Below are 18600 nucleotides of genomic sequence, written 5' to 3' on the forward strand. Positions count from 1 at the left end.
CAGTGCACCCTCAATACCTCAGAAAGTGCTCCCTCAATATCTAAGAAAGCGCTCCCTCAATATCTCAGAAAGTGCTCACACAATACCTCGGATAGTTCTCCCACAGTACCTCTGATAGTGCTCCCTCAGTACGTCAGAAAGTGCTCCCTCAGTACCTTAGAAACTGGTCCCACAGTACCTCAGACAGTGCTCCCTCAATACCTCAGAAAGTGCTCCCTCAGTAACTCAGAAAGTGCTCCCTCAATACCTCAGAATTTGGTCTCCCCAGTACCTCAGAATGTGTTCCCTCAGTATCTCAGCAAGTGCTCCCCAATACCTCAGAAAGTGCTCCCTCAGACAGTGCTCCCTCCATACCTCAGAAAGTGTTCCCTCCGTTCCTCAGAAAGTGCTCCCTCAATCTCTCAGAAAGTGCTCCCTCAATACCTCTGAAAGTGCTCCCTCAATATCACAGAAAGTGCTCCCTCAGTACCTCAGAAGGTGCTCCCTCAATACCTCAGCAAGTGCATTCTCAGTACCTCAGGAAGTGTTTCCGCAATACCTCAGGCAGTGCTCTCCCAATATTCAGAAAGTGCTTTCTCAGTACCTCAGAGAGTGCTCCCTCCATACATCAGAAAGTGTTCCCTCAATTCCTCAGAAAGTGCTCCCTCAGTACCTCAGAAAGTGTTCCCTCAATACCTCAGATATTTCTCCCTCAATACCTCAGATAGTTCTCCCTCAATATCTCATGTAATTCTTGCCCGGTACCTCATACAGTGCTCCCTCAATACCTCAGAAATTGCTCCCTCAATATTTCAGATAGTTCTCCCTCACTACCTCTGATACTGCTCCCTCAATACCTCTGAAGGTGACCCCACAATACCTCAGATAGTTCTCCCTCAATACTTCAGATAGTGCTCACTAAGTACTTCAGATAGTGCTCCCTCAATACTTCAGATAGTGCTCCTTCAGTACCTCATATAGTTCTCATTCAGAACCTCAAATAGTGCTCCCCAATACCTCAGAAAGTGCTCCTACAATTTTTTATATAGTTCTCCCTCACTACCTCAGATAGTGCTCCCTAAATATCTCTGAAAGTGCTTCCTCAATATCTCAGCAAGTGCTCCCTCAATACCTCAGAAAGTGCTCTCTCAGTGCCTTAGACAGTGCTCCCTCAATATCTCAGAAAGTGCTCCCTCAGTATCTTAAAATGTGCTCCCTCTGTACCTCAGACAGTGCTCCCTCAATACCTCAGATAGTGCACCCTCAGTACCTCAGAAAGTGTTCCCTCATTACATCAGAAAGTGCTCCCTCAATGCCTCTGAAAGTGCTCCCTCAATGCCTCAGAAAGTGCTCCCTCAATTCCTCAGATATTTCTCCCTCAATACATCAGAAAGTGCTCCCTCAATACCTCTGATAGTTCTCCCTCAATATCTCATATCGTTCTCCCTCAATATTCAGATAGTTCACCCAAATATCTCCCTCAGTACCTCAGATAGTGCACACTCAATAGCTCAGAAAGTGCTCTCTCAATATTTCATATAGTTCTCCCTCAATACCTCAGATAGTACTCCCTCAATACCTCAGAACGTGCTCCCACAATAGTTCAGATATTTCTCTCACAGTACCTCAGATAATGCTCCCTTAATCTCTCAGAAAGTGCTCCCTCAATACCTCAGAAAGTGCTCCCTCATTACCTCAGAAAGTGCTCCCTCAATACCTCAGAAAGTGCTCTCTCGGTACCTCAGAAAGTGCTCCCTCAGTACCTCAGACAGTGCTCCTCCAATACCTCAGAAAGTGCTCCCTCAGCACCTCAGAAAGTGCTCCCTCAGCACCTCAGAAAGTGCTCCCACAGTACCTCAGAAAGTGTTCTCTCAGTACATCAGACAGTGCTCCCTCAGTACCTCAGAGAGTGCTCCCTCAAACCCTCAGAAAGTGCTCTCTCAGTATCTCAGAATGTGTTCCCTCAACACCTCAGATAGTGCTCCCTCAGTACCTCAGATAGTGCTCCCCCAATACCTCAGATAGTGCTCCCTCAATACCTCAGATAGTGCTCCCTCAGTACCTCAGATAGTGCTTCCCCAATACCTCAGAAAGTGCACCCACAATTTTTCAGATAGTTCTCCCTCACTACCTCAGATAGTGCTCCCTCAATACCTCTGAAAGTGCTCCCTCAATATCTCAGAAAGTGCTCCCTCAGTACCACAGAAAGTGCTCCCTCAATACCTTAGATAGTTCTCCCTCAATATCTCAGAAAGTGCTCCCTCAATATCTCAGATAGTGCTTCGTCAGTACCTCAGAAAGTGCTCCTTCAAAATCTCAGAAAGTGATACCTCAGTACCTCAGAAAGTGCTCCCTCAATATCTCAGAAACTGCTCCCTCAATACCTCAGATCGTTCTCCCTCAGTACCTCAGATAATGCTTCCTCAGTTCGTCAGAAAGTGATCCCTCAGTACCTCAGAATGTGCTCTATCAATGCCTCAGAAAGTGCTCCCTCCATATCTAAGAAAGTGCTTCCTCAGTACCACAGAAAGTGATCCCTCAGTACCTCAGATAGTGCTCCCTCAAATTCTCATGTCCCCAGAACATGACTTGTCTCTCTGGATTAAGTTTAGAATTCCTACTGTGTAGAAGCAAGCCATTCTGTCCATTGGCTCCACACTGACTGTCTGTACAGCATCCCACCCAGACTCACATCCTCTACTCTATCCCTGTAATGCTGCATTTCCCATGGCAGCTTTGGGCGGTGGGAGGGAACTGGAGCACCCGAAGGGAACCCGCACAGATACAGAGAGAATGTGTAAACTCCACACAGACAGTCACCGGGAGTTAGAATCAAACCACTGAGGCACCGTGCTGTCCTCTCCCCTTGGATGCCATCTCATCTAACCTTATACGAAGCAGTCTCCCATGTGAAACCTTCTCATCTGTCTCCATGGCCATCCCTTCAAAGGCTCTATCAAGTTGGATAAACCATTTCCACAAACAAAGCCAAGCTGACCATCCCTAATCAATTCTTGCTTTTCCAAATGCATGTAAATTGTCTCTCAGAATGCCCTCCAACAGCTTACCCACCACTGCCATCAGGCTCACAGCTCCATAGTTCAATGGCTGTTCCTTGCAGCCTTACTTCAATAAAGGCACATCATGAATCACCCTCCAGCCTTCAGGCACCTCACCCGTTGCCACTGATCGGTCCATCTGACAAGGCCATCTACATCCTTCTGTAACCTAAGGCTATCATCCTCAGTATTTATCACCCCACCAATCCCCACATCATTCATGACCCCAATGATTAACCCTCCACCATTCAAACCTAAATCTTTTCTAACAACCACATCAGCAAGACCCCAACAGTGAGACATGAACAGACATAGATTTCTAACTGGGCCATCACTGTCTGCTTCCTGCCACTCAGCATTCTGCGCCAAATTCCTTGGATCTTGAGTTTTTATGTTCACTATCAGTTTCCAGTATGGGTCCTGATAAAAGCCTGACTGACCTCCAAGCAGACGACAGGAAAGTATTGCCCTTATTTACACAGCTGGTCACCTCCTTCAAAAGTGCACTCCCATTGGTCAGACCTGAGCTCCCCTGAACACAACCATTCTGACTGTTCTTCATGAACTCCAGTCTCTGTAAGTGCTGATTAATTATATCTCCCAAACTTGCTTCCAACAGACGTCCCACCCACGATATTAGCCTGACTGGCCTGTAGCTGCCTGGTATATCCCATGTTCCTTCTTGAATAACAGGACCACATGGTCAGTCCGACGGCACCTCTCCTGTGGCCAGAGGGGAATTGAAAATGTTTGCAAGTGTCCCTGCTACTTCCTCCATCACCTCATTCGGTAAACCGAGATACATTTCCACCATCTTTGGAGATTTATTGGGTTGTAAGAAGGCCAGACCACTCAGAACCATCTCTCTCTATATATATGCTAATTCATTTAATTGTATCACAGAGCATCTCCACGATTTCATACCAACCCTGTCCCAATGAGCATTGACAAAATGCATCCATTCACTGTAGCCTCTGGGTCCATGCACAAATTCTCACTGTGTTCCACACCTACTCTTTCTCTCATTATCAATTCATCCTTAATGTCACTGCAAGTCCCTTTCATATTTTTATTTCCTCTCTTAGCACTCCTCGCTCCCAGGTAATTAGCCTGCGATACGATTTGGAGGAGTGTAGGATATCATTCTGGATGGGGATCAGCATTGGGAAGCTCAGAAATAAGGAACACACGACTGTGCTGAGTGTGGGGCAGTGGGATTCATTTGGGATGAGCACACGGAAGCTGAGGAATAAACTTCAGCCCTGCAGCATGAAAATATCCCTTTGAGCTGGCAGGTCAGTCACGTGAAACGAAAACTTGATCCCTGGGAAAAGAGGGTGGTAACCAAATGAAGACTGTCTATTAGAACACAGTCTCTGGAACCTGGACGTGGGAATCATTACTGAGCAGGGTCTGTAGGAAGTCGAGGCAGAAATGTACTGAACAATTCCACATGTTCTTCTCAGACCACAAGACATGGGAGCATAAATTAGGCCATTCAGTTCATCTGATAGTGTGGCACTCAGTACTGACTCTCTTACAATGCAGGTATCCTCCAGACTGATCCTCTGACAGTGCAGCACTCCCTCAGTACTGACCCTCTGACAGTGTGACACTCCCTCAGTACTGACCCTCTGACAGTGCAGCACTCCCTCAGTACTGACCCTATGACAGTGCAGCACTCCCTCAGTACTGACCCTCTGACAGTGCAGCACTCCCTCAGTACTGACCCTCTGACAGTGCAGCACTCCCTCAGTACTGACCCTCTGACAGTGCAGCACTCCCTCAGTACTGACCCTCTGACAGTGCAGCACTCCCTCAGTACTGACCCTCTGACAGTGCAGCACTCCCTCAGTACTTACCCTCGACAGTACAGCACACCCGCAGTGCTGACTCTCTGACAGTGCAGCACTCCCTCAAACTGACCATCTGACAGTCCAATACTCTCACAGAACTGACCCTCTGACAGTGCAGCAATCCGTGAGTACTGACCCTTTGACAGTGCTGCACTCCCTCAGTACTGACCCTCTGACAGTGCAGCACTCCCTCAGTACTAACCGTCTGACAGTGCAGCATTCCCTCAGCACTGACACTCTGACAGTGCAGCACTCCCTCAGTACTGACCCTCTGACAGTGTGACACTCCCTCAGCACTGAGCCTCTAACAGTGCAGCACTCCCACAGCACTGATCCTCTGACAGTGCAGCACTCCCTCAGGGTTGACCCTCTGACAGTGTGACACTCTCTCAGTACTGACCCTCTGACAGTGCAGCACTCCCTCAGTACTGACCCTCTGACAGTGCAGCACTCCCACAATACTGACCCTCTGACAGTGCAGCACTCCCTCAGTACTGACCCTCTGACAGTGCAGCACTCCCTCAGCACTGACCCTCTGACAGCGCTGCACTCCTTCAGCACTGACCCTCTGACAGCGCTACACTCCTTCAGCACTGACCCTCTTTTTTTCTATTTCATAGAGTCTGGTGGAAATTTGGAGACATGGCATTTGCAGATTCTGAGGAAGCCTGAGAGAGACACACAAACCAAACCCTGTCTGAAACTCTCTGTAATAGACTATTCAGAGGCACAGAGTCACAGAGGTGCACAACTTGGAAATGGACCCTCCTGTCAACTCGTCCATACCAACCAGATATTCTCATCTCATTTCATTCCATTAGCTAGCACTTGGCTGATATCCCTCTAAACCCTTCCTATTCACATACTCATCCGGATGCCTTTAAAATGTCACAATCGCACCCGTCCCCATCACTTCCTCTGGCAGCTACCTGCATGCCCTTGAATAAGTGCTCAAACATTCATACTGTCGATAAAAACTCTAATAAACACCAACCTACGAAAGGCTATCATTGTCATTTTCAACCCACCCTTTGCTTCTTCATTACGCTGATTTCAACACAGGGAAAGAAACAGAGTTAGTGACCATCGACCGTGACCCTGTTATAAAACGTATTTTCACATGTGGCTTGTCTGTGATTCCCACACCCTCTAATAGTTGCCTGGAAGGTGGGGGTGAGCTGTACTCTCCTGCTGCAGTCCTTGGGTGTCCCATAGTGATGTTAGGGAGGGAGCTCCAGGACTTTGACCTGAACCATGTAAAGAGCTCTCTTACTGGAGGGCCTTTTTAAAGTCGGGAAGTTAGTACAGACCAGGAGGACCCGAGAGCTGCTGTCTTGTCAGAGGGAGAGGCCTGGTGGGTCACACACCTCAGGTGAGGGGCGAGGTTGAGAAGCTGGGACCTTCATGGTAATTTCAGACATGATAGAGATTGAGCCAACAATGTTGGCATCACGAACCTGTTAGCTGTGGTAACTGACCCCCCTTTGTAGCAGAGGGATTCAATCCCTTTAATAGACCAAGCTTGAGAATTCAACCCTAAAACCAATCTGTACAGACGCGTTGGAGACCTGAACCATCAATACAGAGATTGCTGAAGAAACTCAGCATGTCTGGCAGCATCCCTGAAGGGAGAGGGAGAAAGAGACAGAGAGAGAGTTCACCTTTCAATCCAGTGATTTCTGCGGGAACGTTCCTTCAGAACAGACCGTTTTGAGGAAGGGTCACTTGAAATGCGAACTGTTCCTCTCTCTCTTCACCGTTGCTACCTGCTGAATTCTGCTGAATATCCCCCGCCATCTGTTTGCTTGAGAATTTGACCTGATCCAAGCGTCACTGAGTAATTCAGTCTGTGTGCAATGCCCTGAGGCTGCTTCTGCTGAAAGTTGACAAACAGGTTTAAGGCTTTGTAAGGTATTGTATTCGGAGGGTGGGGTACATGGGAGAACAGATACAGAACACAGGCACTTCACAAAGATCCTTCTCAATGTAACTTTGTGATGTTAATTCAGAAGGAATAGCTCAGAGCTAACATTTCAGTTAATCAACCAAGGGGAGTATATATGTCATGGCAAAGACTTGTTGTAAAGACTGTACCGAACCGAACTTTAGTGACTATGTTTGTACGTAAAGTTTTTTTGTGAATAAAGTCTCTTTTTGAAATTGATATAAATATTTTTTCCAGGGGGACCAAGCATCTTGAGCTTGTGGAGGCATTGCCCTTGTCCCTAATCTTTCTTAAATAAACGCTAAACAAGTTCGATACTCCCCGGGTATAGACATCAAACAGTCATCAACGGGGAGGAGATGGTGGAATTGTCACCGGGGCTCAGTGTTGCCTCACCCCACCCGGGTTCGATTCTAGCCTCGGGCGACTGTCTGTGTGGAGTTGGCACATTCTCCCCGTGTCAGCCTCCGGGTGCTCCAGTTCCCACACACTGTCCAAAGATGTGCAGGCTGGGTGGGTTAGCCAGAGGAAATGAAGGGATCCAGGGATGGTGGGGGGGCGGGAGGATGGGCTGTTCTGCCGAGGGTCAGTGTGAACCTGACAGGCCGAATGACCTGCTTCCACATCTTAGGGATTGTATGATCAATCCAGAGACTCAAATACTGTTCTGGGCCCTGGGCTCCAATCTTAGGGGTGGCTGTGGGTCATCACAGTGAGAACAGGTTTGGGATGAACACGGTCCAAGGGGGCAACAGGTTTGCTTTCTGAGGTGTTGAAGGCATGAATGTTCTGTCGAGGTGCTTTGGGGATAAACATACTGAGGGGATGGTTTCTAAGGTATTGAGGGAGCACTATCTGTCAGTACAGGGTGCAGATGGTCGAAAGGTACGGATACACTTCATAGAACATAGAACATAGGACATCGAACATTACAGCACAGAACAGGCCCTTCAGCCCTTGATGCTGTGCCGACCATCGATCCTCATGTAAGGTAATCCTAAAGTATGAACCTCAAATCTCTATGACCATATGCATGTCCAGCAGTCACTTAAATATCCCCAATGACCTTGCTTCCACAACTGCTGCTGGCAATGCATTCCATGCTCTCGCAACTCTCTGCTTAAAGAACCCGTCTCTGACATCCCCTCTATACTTTCCTCCAAACAGCTTAAAACTATGACCTCTCGTGTTAGCAATTTCTGCCCTGGGAAAAAAAGTGTCTGGCTATCAACTCTATCTATGCCTCTCACTATCTTGTATACCTCAATTAGGTCCCCTGTCTTCTTTCTTTTTTCCACTGAAAGAAGTCCGAGCTCAGTCAATCTCTCTTTGTTAGATAAGCCCTCCATTCCAGGCAGCATCCTGGTAAACCTCCTCTGAATCCTCTCCAAAGCATCCACATCTTTCCTATAATAGGGCGACCAGAACTGGACGCAGTATTCCAAGTGCGTTCTACCCAAAGTTTTATAGAGCTGCATCAAGATCTCACGGCTCTTAAACACAATCCTCCTGTTAATAAAAGCCAAAAATCCATATGCTTTCTTAACAACCCTGTCCACTTGGGTAGCCATTTTAAGGGATCTATGTACCTGCACACCAAGATCCCTCTGTTCCGTCACACTGCCAAGAATCCTGTCTTTAATCCTGTACTCAGTTTTCAAATTTGACCTTCCAAAATGCATCACCTCCATTTATCCAGGTTGAACTCCATCTGCCACCTCTCAGCCCATCTCTGCATCCTGTCAATGTCCCGCTGCAGCCTACAACAGCCCTCTATACTGTCAACGACACCTCCAACCTTTGTGTTGTCTGCAAACTTGCTGACCCCTCCTTCAATCCCCACATCCAAGTCATTAATAAAAATTACAAACAGTAGAGGCCCAAGGACATAGTCCTGTGGAACACCACTCACCACAGACTTCCAGGCAGAATATTTTCCTTCTACTACCACTCGCTGTCTTCTGTAGGCCAACCAATTCTGTCTCCAGACAGCTAAGTTCCCCTGTATGCCATTCCTCCTGACCTTCTGAATGAACCTACCATGGGGAACCTTATCAAATGCCTTACTGAAGTCCATATACACCACATCCACAGCTCGACCCTCATCAACTTGCGTAGTCACATCCTCAAAGAACTCAGTAAGGTTTGTGAGGCATGACCTGCCCCTTACAAAGCCGTGTTGATTGCATTAAATCAAGCCATGCTCTTCCAGATGCTCATAAATCCTGCCCCTTAGAATCCTTTCTAACTCCTTACAGACGACAGACGTGAGAGTGTCTGGTCTGTAATTGCTGGGGATTTCCCTATTTCCTTTCTTGAAGAGAGGAATTATATTTGCATCCCTCCAGTCCTCAGGTCTCCAATGGAGACCGAGGATGTAAGGACCTTCGCAAGCAGCGAAGCAATCACATTTCTCACTTCCCAAAGCAGCCAAGGACAAATCTGGTTTGGCCCTGGCGACTTGTCAATCTTAATGTTTGTCAAAATGTTCAGCACATTAGTTTCCTCAATCTCTATCCGTCCCAGCATGCTTACCTGCTCCTCAATGGTTTCATTCACTACAAGGTCCTTTTCTTTAGTAACGACAGAAGCAAAAAACTCATTTAGGGGGTTCCCCTGCCTCCTCAGACTCTACACACAAGTTCCCTATTCTATCCCTGAGCGGCCCTACTCTTTCTTTGATCATTGTCTTACTCCTCACATCCGTGTAAAATGTCTTTGGATTCTCCCTAATCCTTCCTGTCAAGCCTTTTTCGTGCCCCCTCCTGGCTCTCCTCAGGCCATTTTTGAGCTCCTTCCTCACCTGCCTGTAATCCTCTAGAGCTGACCAAGACCCTTCCTTCCTCCACCTTACGTAAGCTGCCTTCTTTCTTTCGAAAAGAAACTCCTCCGCTCTCGACATCCAAGGTTCATTTATCTTGCCCCTTCCTGCCTGTCTCAGAGGGACATATTTATGCATCACTCGCAACAACTGTTCCTTAAACCGTCTCCACATGTCTATAGTGGCCTTTCCATGGAATAATTGCTCCCAGTCCATGGTTCCCAACTCACGTCTGATAGTATCATAGTTTCCTTTTCCCCAATTAAATATCCTCCCATTGTGCCTGCTTCTCTCCTTCTCCATAGCTGTGTAGAATGTGAGGCAGTTGTGGTCACTATCATCAAAATGCTCTCCCACCGCAAGATCTGACACCTGCCCCAGCTCATTGCCGAGCACCAATATCAAAATGGCCTCTCCCCTCGTCGGCCGCTTCAAGGTGCTGAGTTAGGAAACCCTCCTGAACACATCTTACAAAACAATCTGCTCGAAGGAGGTTCCAATCTATATTGAGAAAGTTAAAGTCACCCATTACAACAACCCTATTACATTCACTCTTTACCAAAATCTGCTGACCTATGCTTTCTTCACTCTCCCTGCTGTTGTTGGGGGGGGGGGGGCGGTGGGGGTGGGGCGGGGGCTGTAGTAAACCCCTAATGAGGTGACTGCTCCCTTACTGATCCTAATTTCCACCCATACTGACTCGGTAGGCAGAATCTCCTCGACAATGGTAACTTCTGTAGCTGTGATACCCTCTCTGATTTCCTTTCTGAATTCATTGCATGTGGTGTCCCTCAAGGGTTGGCCAGCACGGTGGCTCAATGGTGAGCACTGCTGCCTCACAGCATCAGGGACCCAGCTTCTATTCCAGACTCAGGCGACTGTCTGTGTGGAGTTTGCACATTCTCCCAGTGTCTGCGTGGGTTTCCTCCGGGTGCTCCGGTTTCTTCCCACAGTCCAAAGGTGTGCAAGTTAGGTGAAATGGCCATGCTAAAGTTCCTGTAGTGTTAGGTGCATCAATCAGTGGTAAACGTAGGGGAATGGGTCTGGATGGGTTCCTCATCGGAGAGTCGGTGTGGACTTGTTGGGACGAAGGGACTGTTTCCACACTGTAGGGAATCTAAGGGTCTATCCTTGGACTCTCCTTTTTCTCACCTACATCCTGCCAGGAGGTGACATTGTCCGAAAACACCGTGTTAGGTTTCAAATGTACACTGACACTGCCCAGCTCTCCCTCCCCATCATCCCTCTCCATTACTCCACTGTTACTCAGTTATCAAACTGCTTACCACGCTCCCACTTCTCGATTAGCTGCAGTTTTCTCCAGTGAAACATTGTAATGGTTAGAACCATTGCTTTTGGTTGCTATTACAAATTCCTTTCCCTTACTGCTGAGCCCCTCCCTCCCACTGGGAAATATCTGAGGTACACTACATTCTTCACAATATTGCTGTTATATCTGACCCCAAGGTGACCTTCTGATCAGACATCTACACAATCACAAACACCAGGAATTCCATTCTGTTAAACGTTGCTTGTCTCCCTGTGTGAAACAAAGCTCACACACTTCAATCATTGCAGTCTGAGACAAGATCGGAATCAGTAGTGTCCTATACACCCACTTGCAGTTGGGTGTGATGTCCAGTGCCAGGCAAGGCAGAGGACATACACACACCAAATTCAACAAACCTTCGATATTTATATCATTTGGTTCCTACATAGGGTTTCTTATTTCATTGTTTCCCCCCTTCCCCCCCCCCCCCCCCCCCCCCCCCCCGTTTACATCCTCCACTTCCCGAAGACTGATCCCACCACTCCTGCTCATCCGGCCTTGTCTGTGAAAAAATGCTTAGTTCTGGCCTCACAAGGCAGTTTGACCTCATCTCACTGCAGGTCATTGTTAGGCATATTCTTTCTTCATCAGTATCTACTCTTTCCATCTGGGCCTCTCCCGAGACCACTCTGATCTCTCTGACCTCTTTCGTTAGGGTTTGTCCCTGTGTCTCTGTAAAAATGGAAAACCTACTGTTTATACAGGCTTTCGAGCTGGACTGCATCCCCTCTCAACATCTTATCTATTTGCCCATAAAATCTACCATTGTTCTGCAATCACGCTTCATGCTGACATACAATGCCAGCTAATACAAAAACAATTATATATTTCCTTCACATAGTTTCCATTCTTGATGACTCAGCTCTTGGCTGAAACAATTACACACTGGTGTGAGTTCATTTACCTTGTATCAGAAATTGCAGAAATAACATTAATTTACCTATATACATATCCCCCTCACCCCAGCTCCATTGCTACTGAAACCCCTTACCCGTGTCGGTGTTGCCTTAAACTTGACGAATCTGAAGCCGAACCCTTGATTCCGTGACTGACCCAGAATCTGCTGCTTTCTGTGTTTCCTGCACAATTACCCCCTGGTCCCTTTGTGGTGCAGCTTTCTACAGTTTCCACCATTTAAATAGCACTCTGTTCTTTTATTATCCCCTCCAAAATGACCAACTTCCCATTTTCCCAAATTATACTCCATCTGGCAACTTGCTGCCCCCTTCTCCTGTGCATCTCTCTCACTTCACAATCCTCTTAGAACATTACAGTTATGCCTTTTCTGAAAGATTCCCCCCACCCCCCAATTCTTCTAACCGTTTACTGGGAATCCTGGGCAGTGGGAAGCGTGCAGTGTTGCTCTGTTTTCCGTGAGACTCTATGGGATGACTAGGAGGAGCTTGCTGCCCATTGGTCAGAATGGAGACAACTTGCCCATGGAGCTGCATGAGCCTTTCACTCCCCATGTCTTATTAATGAGGCACAGCGGCAGCACGGAAGGAAAGAAAAGGAAGGAAATCCTGCTCTCCACATCTCACTGACTCTTGGATCATTCTGTCCCATCTATGAAAGATCTGCCCTGTTCAGTCACATGAAGTCCCAAGGTGGAAACTCCTAGAAACCCACATAGATTTCCCCCTGAACTAACTGCTGACCTCCACAAGGGGTAATATGTCCAAACATTCCGGGCCAGGAGGAGGGGATGGTGTGAGTTTCTAACCTGAACTGACAGTGATGGATTTTATAAACTTGTATAAGAGGATACTACAGGTGGGTATTCAGATGGTAATTTCAGTAACTGTACCGCCATAATCTGACAGAATTACTCAATTCATCAGGACCTGGATATTCACATTGTGTGTGAGTATTGTGTTCCAGCTCAATCCCATTTACTGCATAAAAGTTCTCCTTTAAATCATCCCATTCTCTCAATAGTTCTCCCCACACCTTCAATGTGTCCTGTAATCCTTGTATAATGAGCTGATGGGTGTAAGGTTTATTATTATAACGGGTAACGTTTGTAAACCCCTCTGTCACAGCTCCCCTCAATTTCCTTTGCTACAAGGAGAACAATCTCAGTTTCCCTAAATCCCTGATTCCCCACTGTCTGTTTGCTCTCTATAAGGTACACATCAGGATTGTGTTGGAACAGTGTCCACTTGCCTGCATCAGTGCAGCTCCCAGCAATGTTAAAGAAAGTGAACATCCTCCAGGACAAAGCACTGTGCCTGAGTGGTGTCCCATCCACTACCTTCAGCATTCCCTCTCCCCACCCCCGACGTACAGTGATATCACTGTGTAAGAGGCAAAGTCAGTATTGTCCTACCAGACCATAGGGCTGCTCTCTCATTAGGGAGAGATGACTGGTGGTGGTTTAACCTGAAGGTTACCCCAGCCCAGGCAAGGGGAGAGGTTGGGAAGGAGAGTCCATCTATTGTAGATCAATATTATCTACCCAATGTATCAGCAACAACTATATCATACCAATGAATAATGTAAAATAATATCCAAAACACGCTACTACAATCCCCCATTCCTTGAACCATCCTGGTAAATACCCTGTGCCCCCTCGCAGGGACCCTGCCATCCTTCCCAATGTATGGGCGATCTCTGGTTTGCACAGACTCAGCTGCTCTGTGTTCCTGTGGGTGATGCCATCATCGAGCACCAGTTGCACTAAACCTGGGTCTGTGAGTGTGGGAGATACAGAATTCCCAACAGAATTTAAGACACATTTCGGTGCACACTGTGATACCAAGACAGATGGTGCCAATGACAGTGTATTGGAAAATGGATCAGGATAGTTTGGTTATAGTTTTCTTTACTGACACAGACTCAATGGCCCACAGAGCCTTTTTCTGTGCTGTAAACCTCGAGACACTTAATATAGGAATATGACCGGCCACCTTTGATACCAGGTCAGAAAAATTGATAGTAGAATAGATGACACATGATTGGTCAATGTGTTTGGGAGGAAAGTGAGATGGAGCGGTTTAGGAGGAAATTCTGGAGCTCGATGCAGGAATCTGAAAGGGCCGTCATCAAGTGAGTAATAAAAATGGGATATCCTCAAGGCTGGAATCAAAGAAAGGCACATATAGCACAACTTTCAGAGACTGGAGGGGATTAGAGTTAGGGAGGTGTCTGAGGCTGGAGTGGAATTATTAGAGATAAGGAAGATGTTCGCTGAGCTGGAAATTTGTCTTTCAGATGTTTCGTCCCCTGTCTGGGTGACATTCTCAGTGCTTGGGAGCCTCCTTTGAAGCGCTTCTGTGATTTTTCCTCTGGCATTTATAGTGGCCTGTCTCTGCCGCTTCCGGTTGTCAGTTCCTGAACCACTATAAATGTCGGAGGAAACATCACAGAAGCGCTTCACAGGAAGCTCCCAAGCCCTGAGGATGTCACCTAGACAGGGGACAAAACATCTGCAACACAAATTCCCAGCTTGGCGAACAGAACCACAACAACGATCACCCGAGCTACAAATCTTCTCACAAACTTGGAAGATAAGGAAGAGTTGTGAGGCTGGGTGAGGTGACAGAGATAGGGAGAGATGTGAAGAGGGAGGGATGCAGAGATAGCAAGAATTAGAGTTGTAATGTTATGTAGCATGGAAACAGACCCTGTGATCCAATCAATCCATGTCAAACATAATTCCAAGCTGAGGTAATCTCACCTGCCTCTCCTTGGTCCACACGTATCCAAATATTTCCTATGAGGTACCTGTCCAAATGGGTTTCCCGAAGAGTCACTGTGGTGTGGAAACTGGACATTTAGTGTCAGAGCCATTGAGATGTACAACATGGAAACAGACCCTTCCATCCAACCCATCCATGCTGACCAGATATCCCAACCCAATCTAGTCCCACCCGCCAGCACCCAGCCCATATCCCTCCAAACCTTTCCTATTCATATATACATCCAAATGCCTCTTAAATGTTGCAATTGTACCAGCCTCTACCACTTCCTCTGGCAGCTCATTCCATGCACGTCCCACCCTCTGTGTGAAACAGTTGCCCCTTCAGTCTCTTTTATATCTTTATCCTGTCACCCTAAACCTATGCCCTCTGGTTCTGGACTAGTTGCTGGAAGACTGGTGCTATTATTTGAGAATGGTGGTAAGGAAAAGCCAGCAAACTATAGACCGGTGAGGCTGTAGTCAGTAGAAGGCAAGTTGTTGGAAGGGCGTATGAGGGGCAGGATGTTCATGTAATTGGAAAGACAAGATTGATTAGGGATAGTCAGCATGGTTTTGTGCATGGAAATCACTAACTTGGATTTCAGAAAGACGGTCAGCAAGGTTCCACATCACACACAGGTTAGCAAGTCCATCACCATAGAATACAAGGAGATGGGGAGATTTGGATACAAAATTGGCTGGAAGGTCATAGAGTCATAGAGATATACAGCACAGGAACAGACCCTTCGGGCCAACCCGTCCATGCTGACCAGGTATCCCAACCCAGTCCCACCTGCCAACATCTGGCCCATATCCCTCTAAACCCTTCCAAATCATGTTCCCACCGACAGAGGAACCTCAATTATGTAAACGAGTTGGGTGGGCACTAATTCATTCGGATAATCAATGATTCGGTGAAGCGATTAATGCCTTTCCTCTGGGGCTCGGAGTTTTCAAATCTGCTCCCCATTCAGGAGACTGCAGCAGCACACAGCACGAATGCCCACCCACACACGGCCCCCAGCCTGACCCCTACCGCAGTGCAACACCACCCCCAGCCTGACCCTCACTGCCATCCTCACACCGTCCCCAGCCTGACCCTCACTTCGTCCCACACACCGTCCCCAGCCTGACCCTCACTGCCTCCCACACACCGCCCCCAGCCTGACCCTCACTCTGTCCCACACACCGTCCCCAGCCTGACCCTCACTCCGTCCCACACTCCGTCCCCAGCCTGACCCTCACTCCGTCCCACACACCGTCCCCAGCCTGACCCTCACTCCGTCCCACACACCGTCCCCAGCCTGACCCTCACTCCGTCCCACATACCGTCCCCAGCCTGACCCTCACTCCGTCCCACACACCGCCCCCAGCCTGACCCTCACTCCGTCCCACACACCGCCCCCAGCCTGACCCTCACTCCGTCCCTCACACCGTCCCCAGCCTGACCCTCACTCCATCCCACACACCGTCCCCAGCCTGACCCTCACTCCGTCCCTCACACCGTCCCCAGCCTGACCCTCACTCCGTCCCTCACACCGTCCCCAGCCTGACCCTCACTGTGTCCCTCACACCGTCCCCAGCCTGACTCTCACTCCGTCCCTCACACCGTCCCCAGCCTGACCCTCACTCCATCCCACACACCGTCCCCAGCCTGACCCTCACTCTGTCCCACACACCGTCCCCAGCCTTACCCTCACTGTGTCCCACACACCGTCCCCAGCCTGACCCTCACTGTGTCCCACACACCGTCCCCAGCCTGACCCTCACTGTGTCCCTCACACCGTCCCCAGCCTGACTCTCACTCCGTCCCTCACACCGTCCCCAGCCTGACTCTCACTCCGTCCCACACACTGCCACCAACCTGACCCTCACTGCCGCCCACACACCGTCCACAGCCTGACCCTCACTGCCTCCCACACACCGTCCACAGCCTGACCCTCACTCCGTCCCACACACCGTCCACAGCCTGACCCTCACTGCCTCCCACACACCGTCCACAGCTTGACCCACACTGCCTCCCACACACCAACCCCAGCCTGACCCTCATCGTCGTCCCACACACCGTCCCCAGCCTGACCCTCATAGTGGTCCCACACCGTTCCCAGGCTGACACTCACTGCCAACCACATACCGCCTCCAGCCTGACCCTCACTGCCACCCACACATTGCCCCAGAGCCTGACACTCACCGCCGTCCACTCACCACCCCCTGCCTGACCCTCACTGCCGCTCACACAACACCCCCAGCCTGACCCTCAGTATTGTCAAAAACTACTCCCAGCCTGACGTTCAATGCTTCCCACACATTGTCCCACGGCCTGACACTCACCGCCCTCATCCTAACCATCACCAGCATCTACGCACCACGCTCAGCCTAACCCTTACCACCGTCTGCACACCACCCAAGTCAGAATCCACACTGCCCCCAGCCTGACCCTAACCGCCGTCCACACACCGCTCCCAACCCGACCTTCTCCTCCATCCACACACCAACCCAGCCTGACCCTTACCATCATCTGCACACCACCTCAGTCTGACTCTCACCAGAATCCACACTGCCCCAAGCCTGACCCTAACCGCCGTGCACACACCGCCCCCAACCCGACCTTCTCCACCATCCACACATCGCCCCAGCCTGGCCTTCACCGGCATCCACACACCACCCCCAGCCTGAACCTCATTGCCATCCACACACTGACCCAGCCTGACCCTTACTGCCATCAACACAATGCCCCCAGATTGACCCTCAGCGCCATCCATACACCGCCTTCAGCCTGACTCTCACCACCTTCCAAAGATCGCCCCCAGGCTGGCCCTCACTGATGCCCACACACCGCACTCAGCCTGACCCTTACTGCTACCCACAAACCACCCCATCCTAACCCTAAGCGCCATCCACACACTGCCAACAACCTGACCCTCACCACCATCCACACACTGCCCTCAGCCTGACTCTCAGCGCCGTCTACACACCGCCCCAACCTGACACTTACCACCCTCCATACACTAGCCACAGCCTGACCCTCACCACTGTCCACACCCTGCCCCCAGCCTGACACTCACCACCGCTGACACTCCACCCCCCAGTCTGAACCTCACTGCCGTCCACACGCCACCGCAGCCTGTCCCTCACTGTCGTGCACACACCGCCCCCAGCCTGACCCTTACCACCGTCCACACACCGCCCCCGGCCCGACCCTCACCACCGTCCACACACCGCCCCCAGCCTGACCCTCACCACCATCCACACGCTACCCCCAGCTGGACCCTCACCGCCCCCAGCCTGACCTTACCGCACCAAAGCCTGACCTTACTGCCCCCAGCCTGTTCCTCACCGCCGTCCACCATTGTCCCCAGCCTGACCCTCACCGCCGTTCAACACCACCCCCAGCCTGACCCTCACTGCCACCCACACACCACCCCCAGAACTGACCTTGAATTTCATTCACACACCGCCCCCAGCCTGACCCTCACTGCCGCCCACACACCGCGCCCAAACTACCCTCACTATCGGCCACACACCGCCCCAGCCAGACCATCACTGCTCTGCCACACACCAACCCCAGCCTGACCCTCATCGTCGTCCCACACCGCTCCCAGGCTGACACTCACTGCCTCCCACACACCGCCCCCAGCCTGACCCTCACTGCCGCCCACACACCAACACCAGCTTGACCCTCATCGCTGTCTAATACCGCCCCCAGCTTGACCCTCACCGCTGTCCAACACCGCCCCCAGCCTGACCCTCACTGCTGTCCACACACCGTCCACAGCCTGACCCTCACTGCCGCCCACACACCGCTCCCAGGCTGACACTCACTGCGTCCCACACACCAACCCCAGCCTGACCCTCATCGTCGTCCCACACCGCTCCCAGGCTGACACTCACTGCCAACCACATACCGCCTCCAGCCTGACCCTCACTG

The sequence above is a fragment of the Chiloscyllium plagiosum genome, unplaced genomic scaffold, assembly GCF_037043375.1.
Source record: "Chiloscyllium plagiosum isolate Xiang-an unplaced genomic scaffold, Cpla_swu_hap1 HiC_scaffold_39, whole genome shotgun sequence".
In the NCBI taxonomy this organism is placed as follows: domain Eukaryota; kingdom Metazoa; phylum Chordata; class Chondrichthyes; order Orectolobiformes; family Hemiscylliidae; genus Chiloscyllium; species Chiloscyllium plagiosum.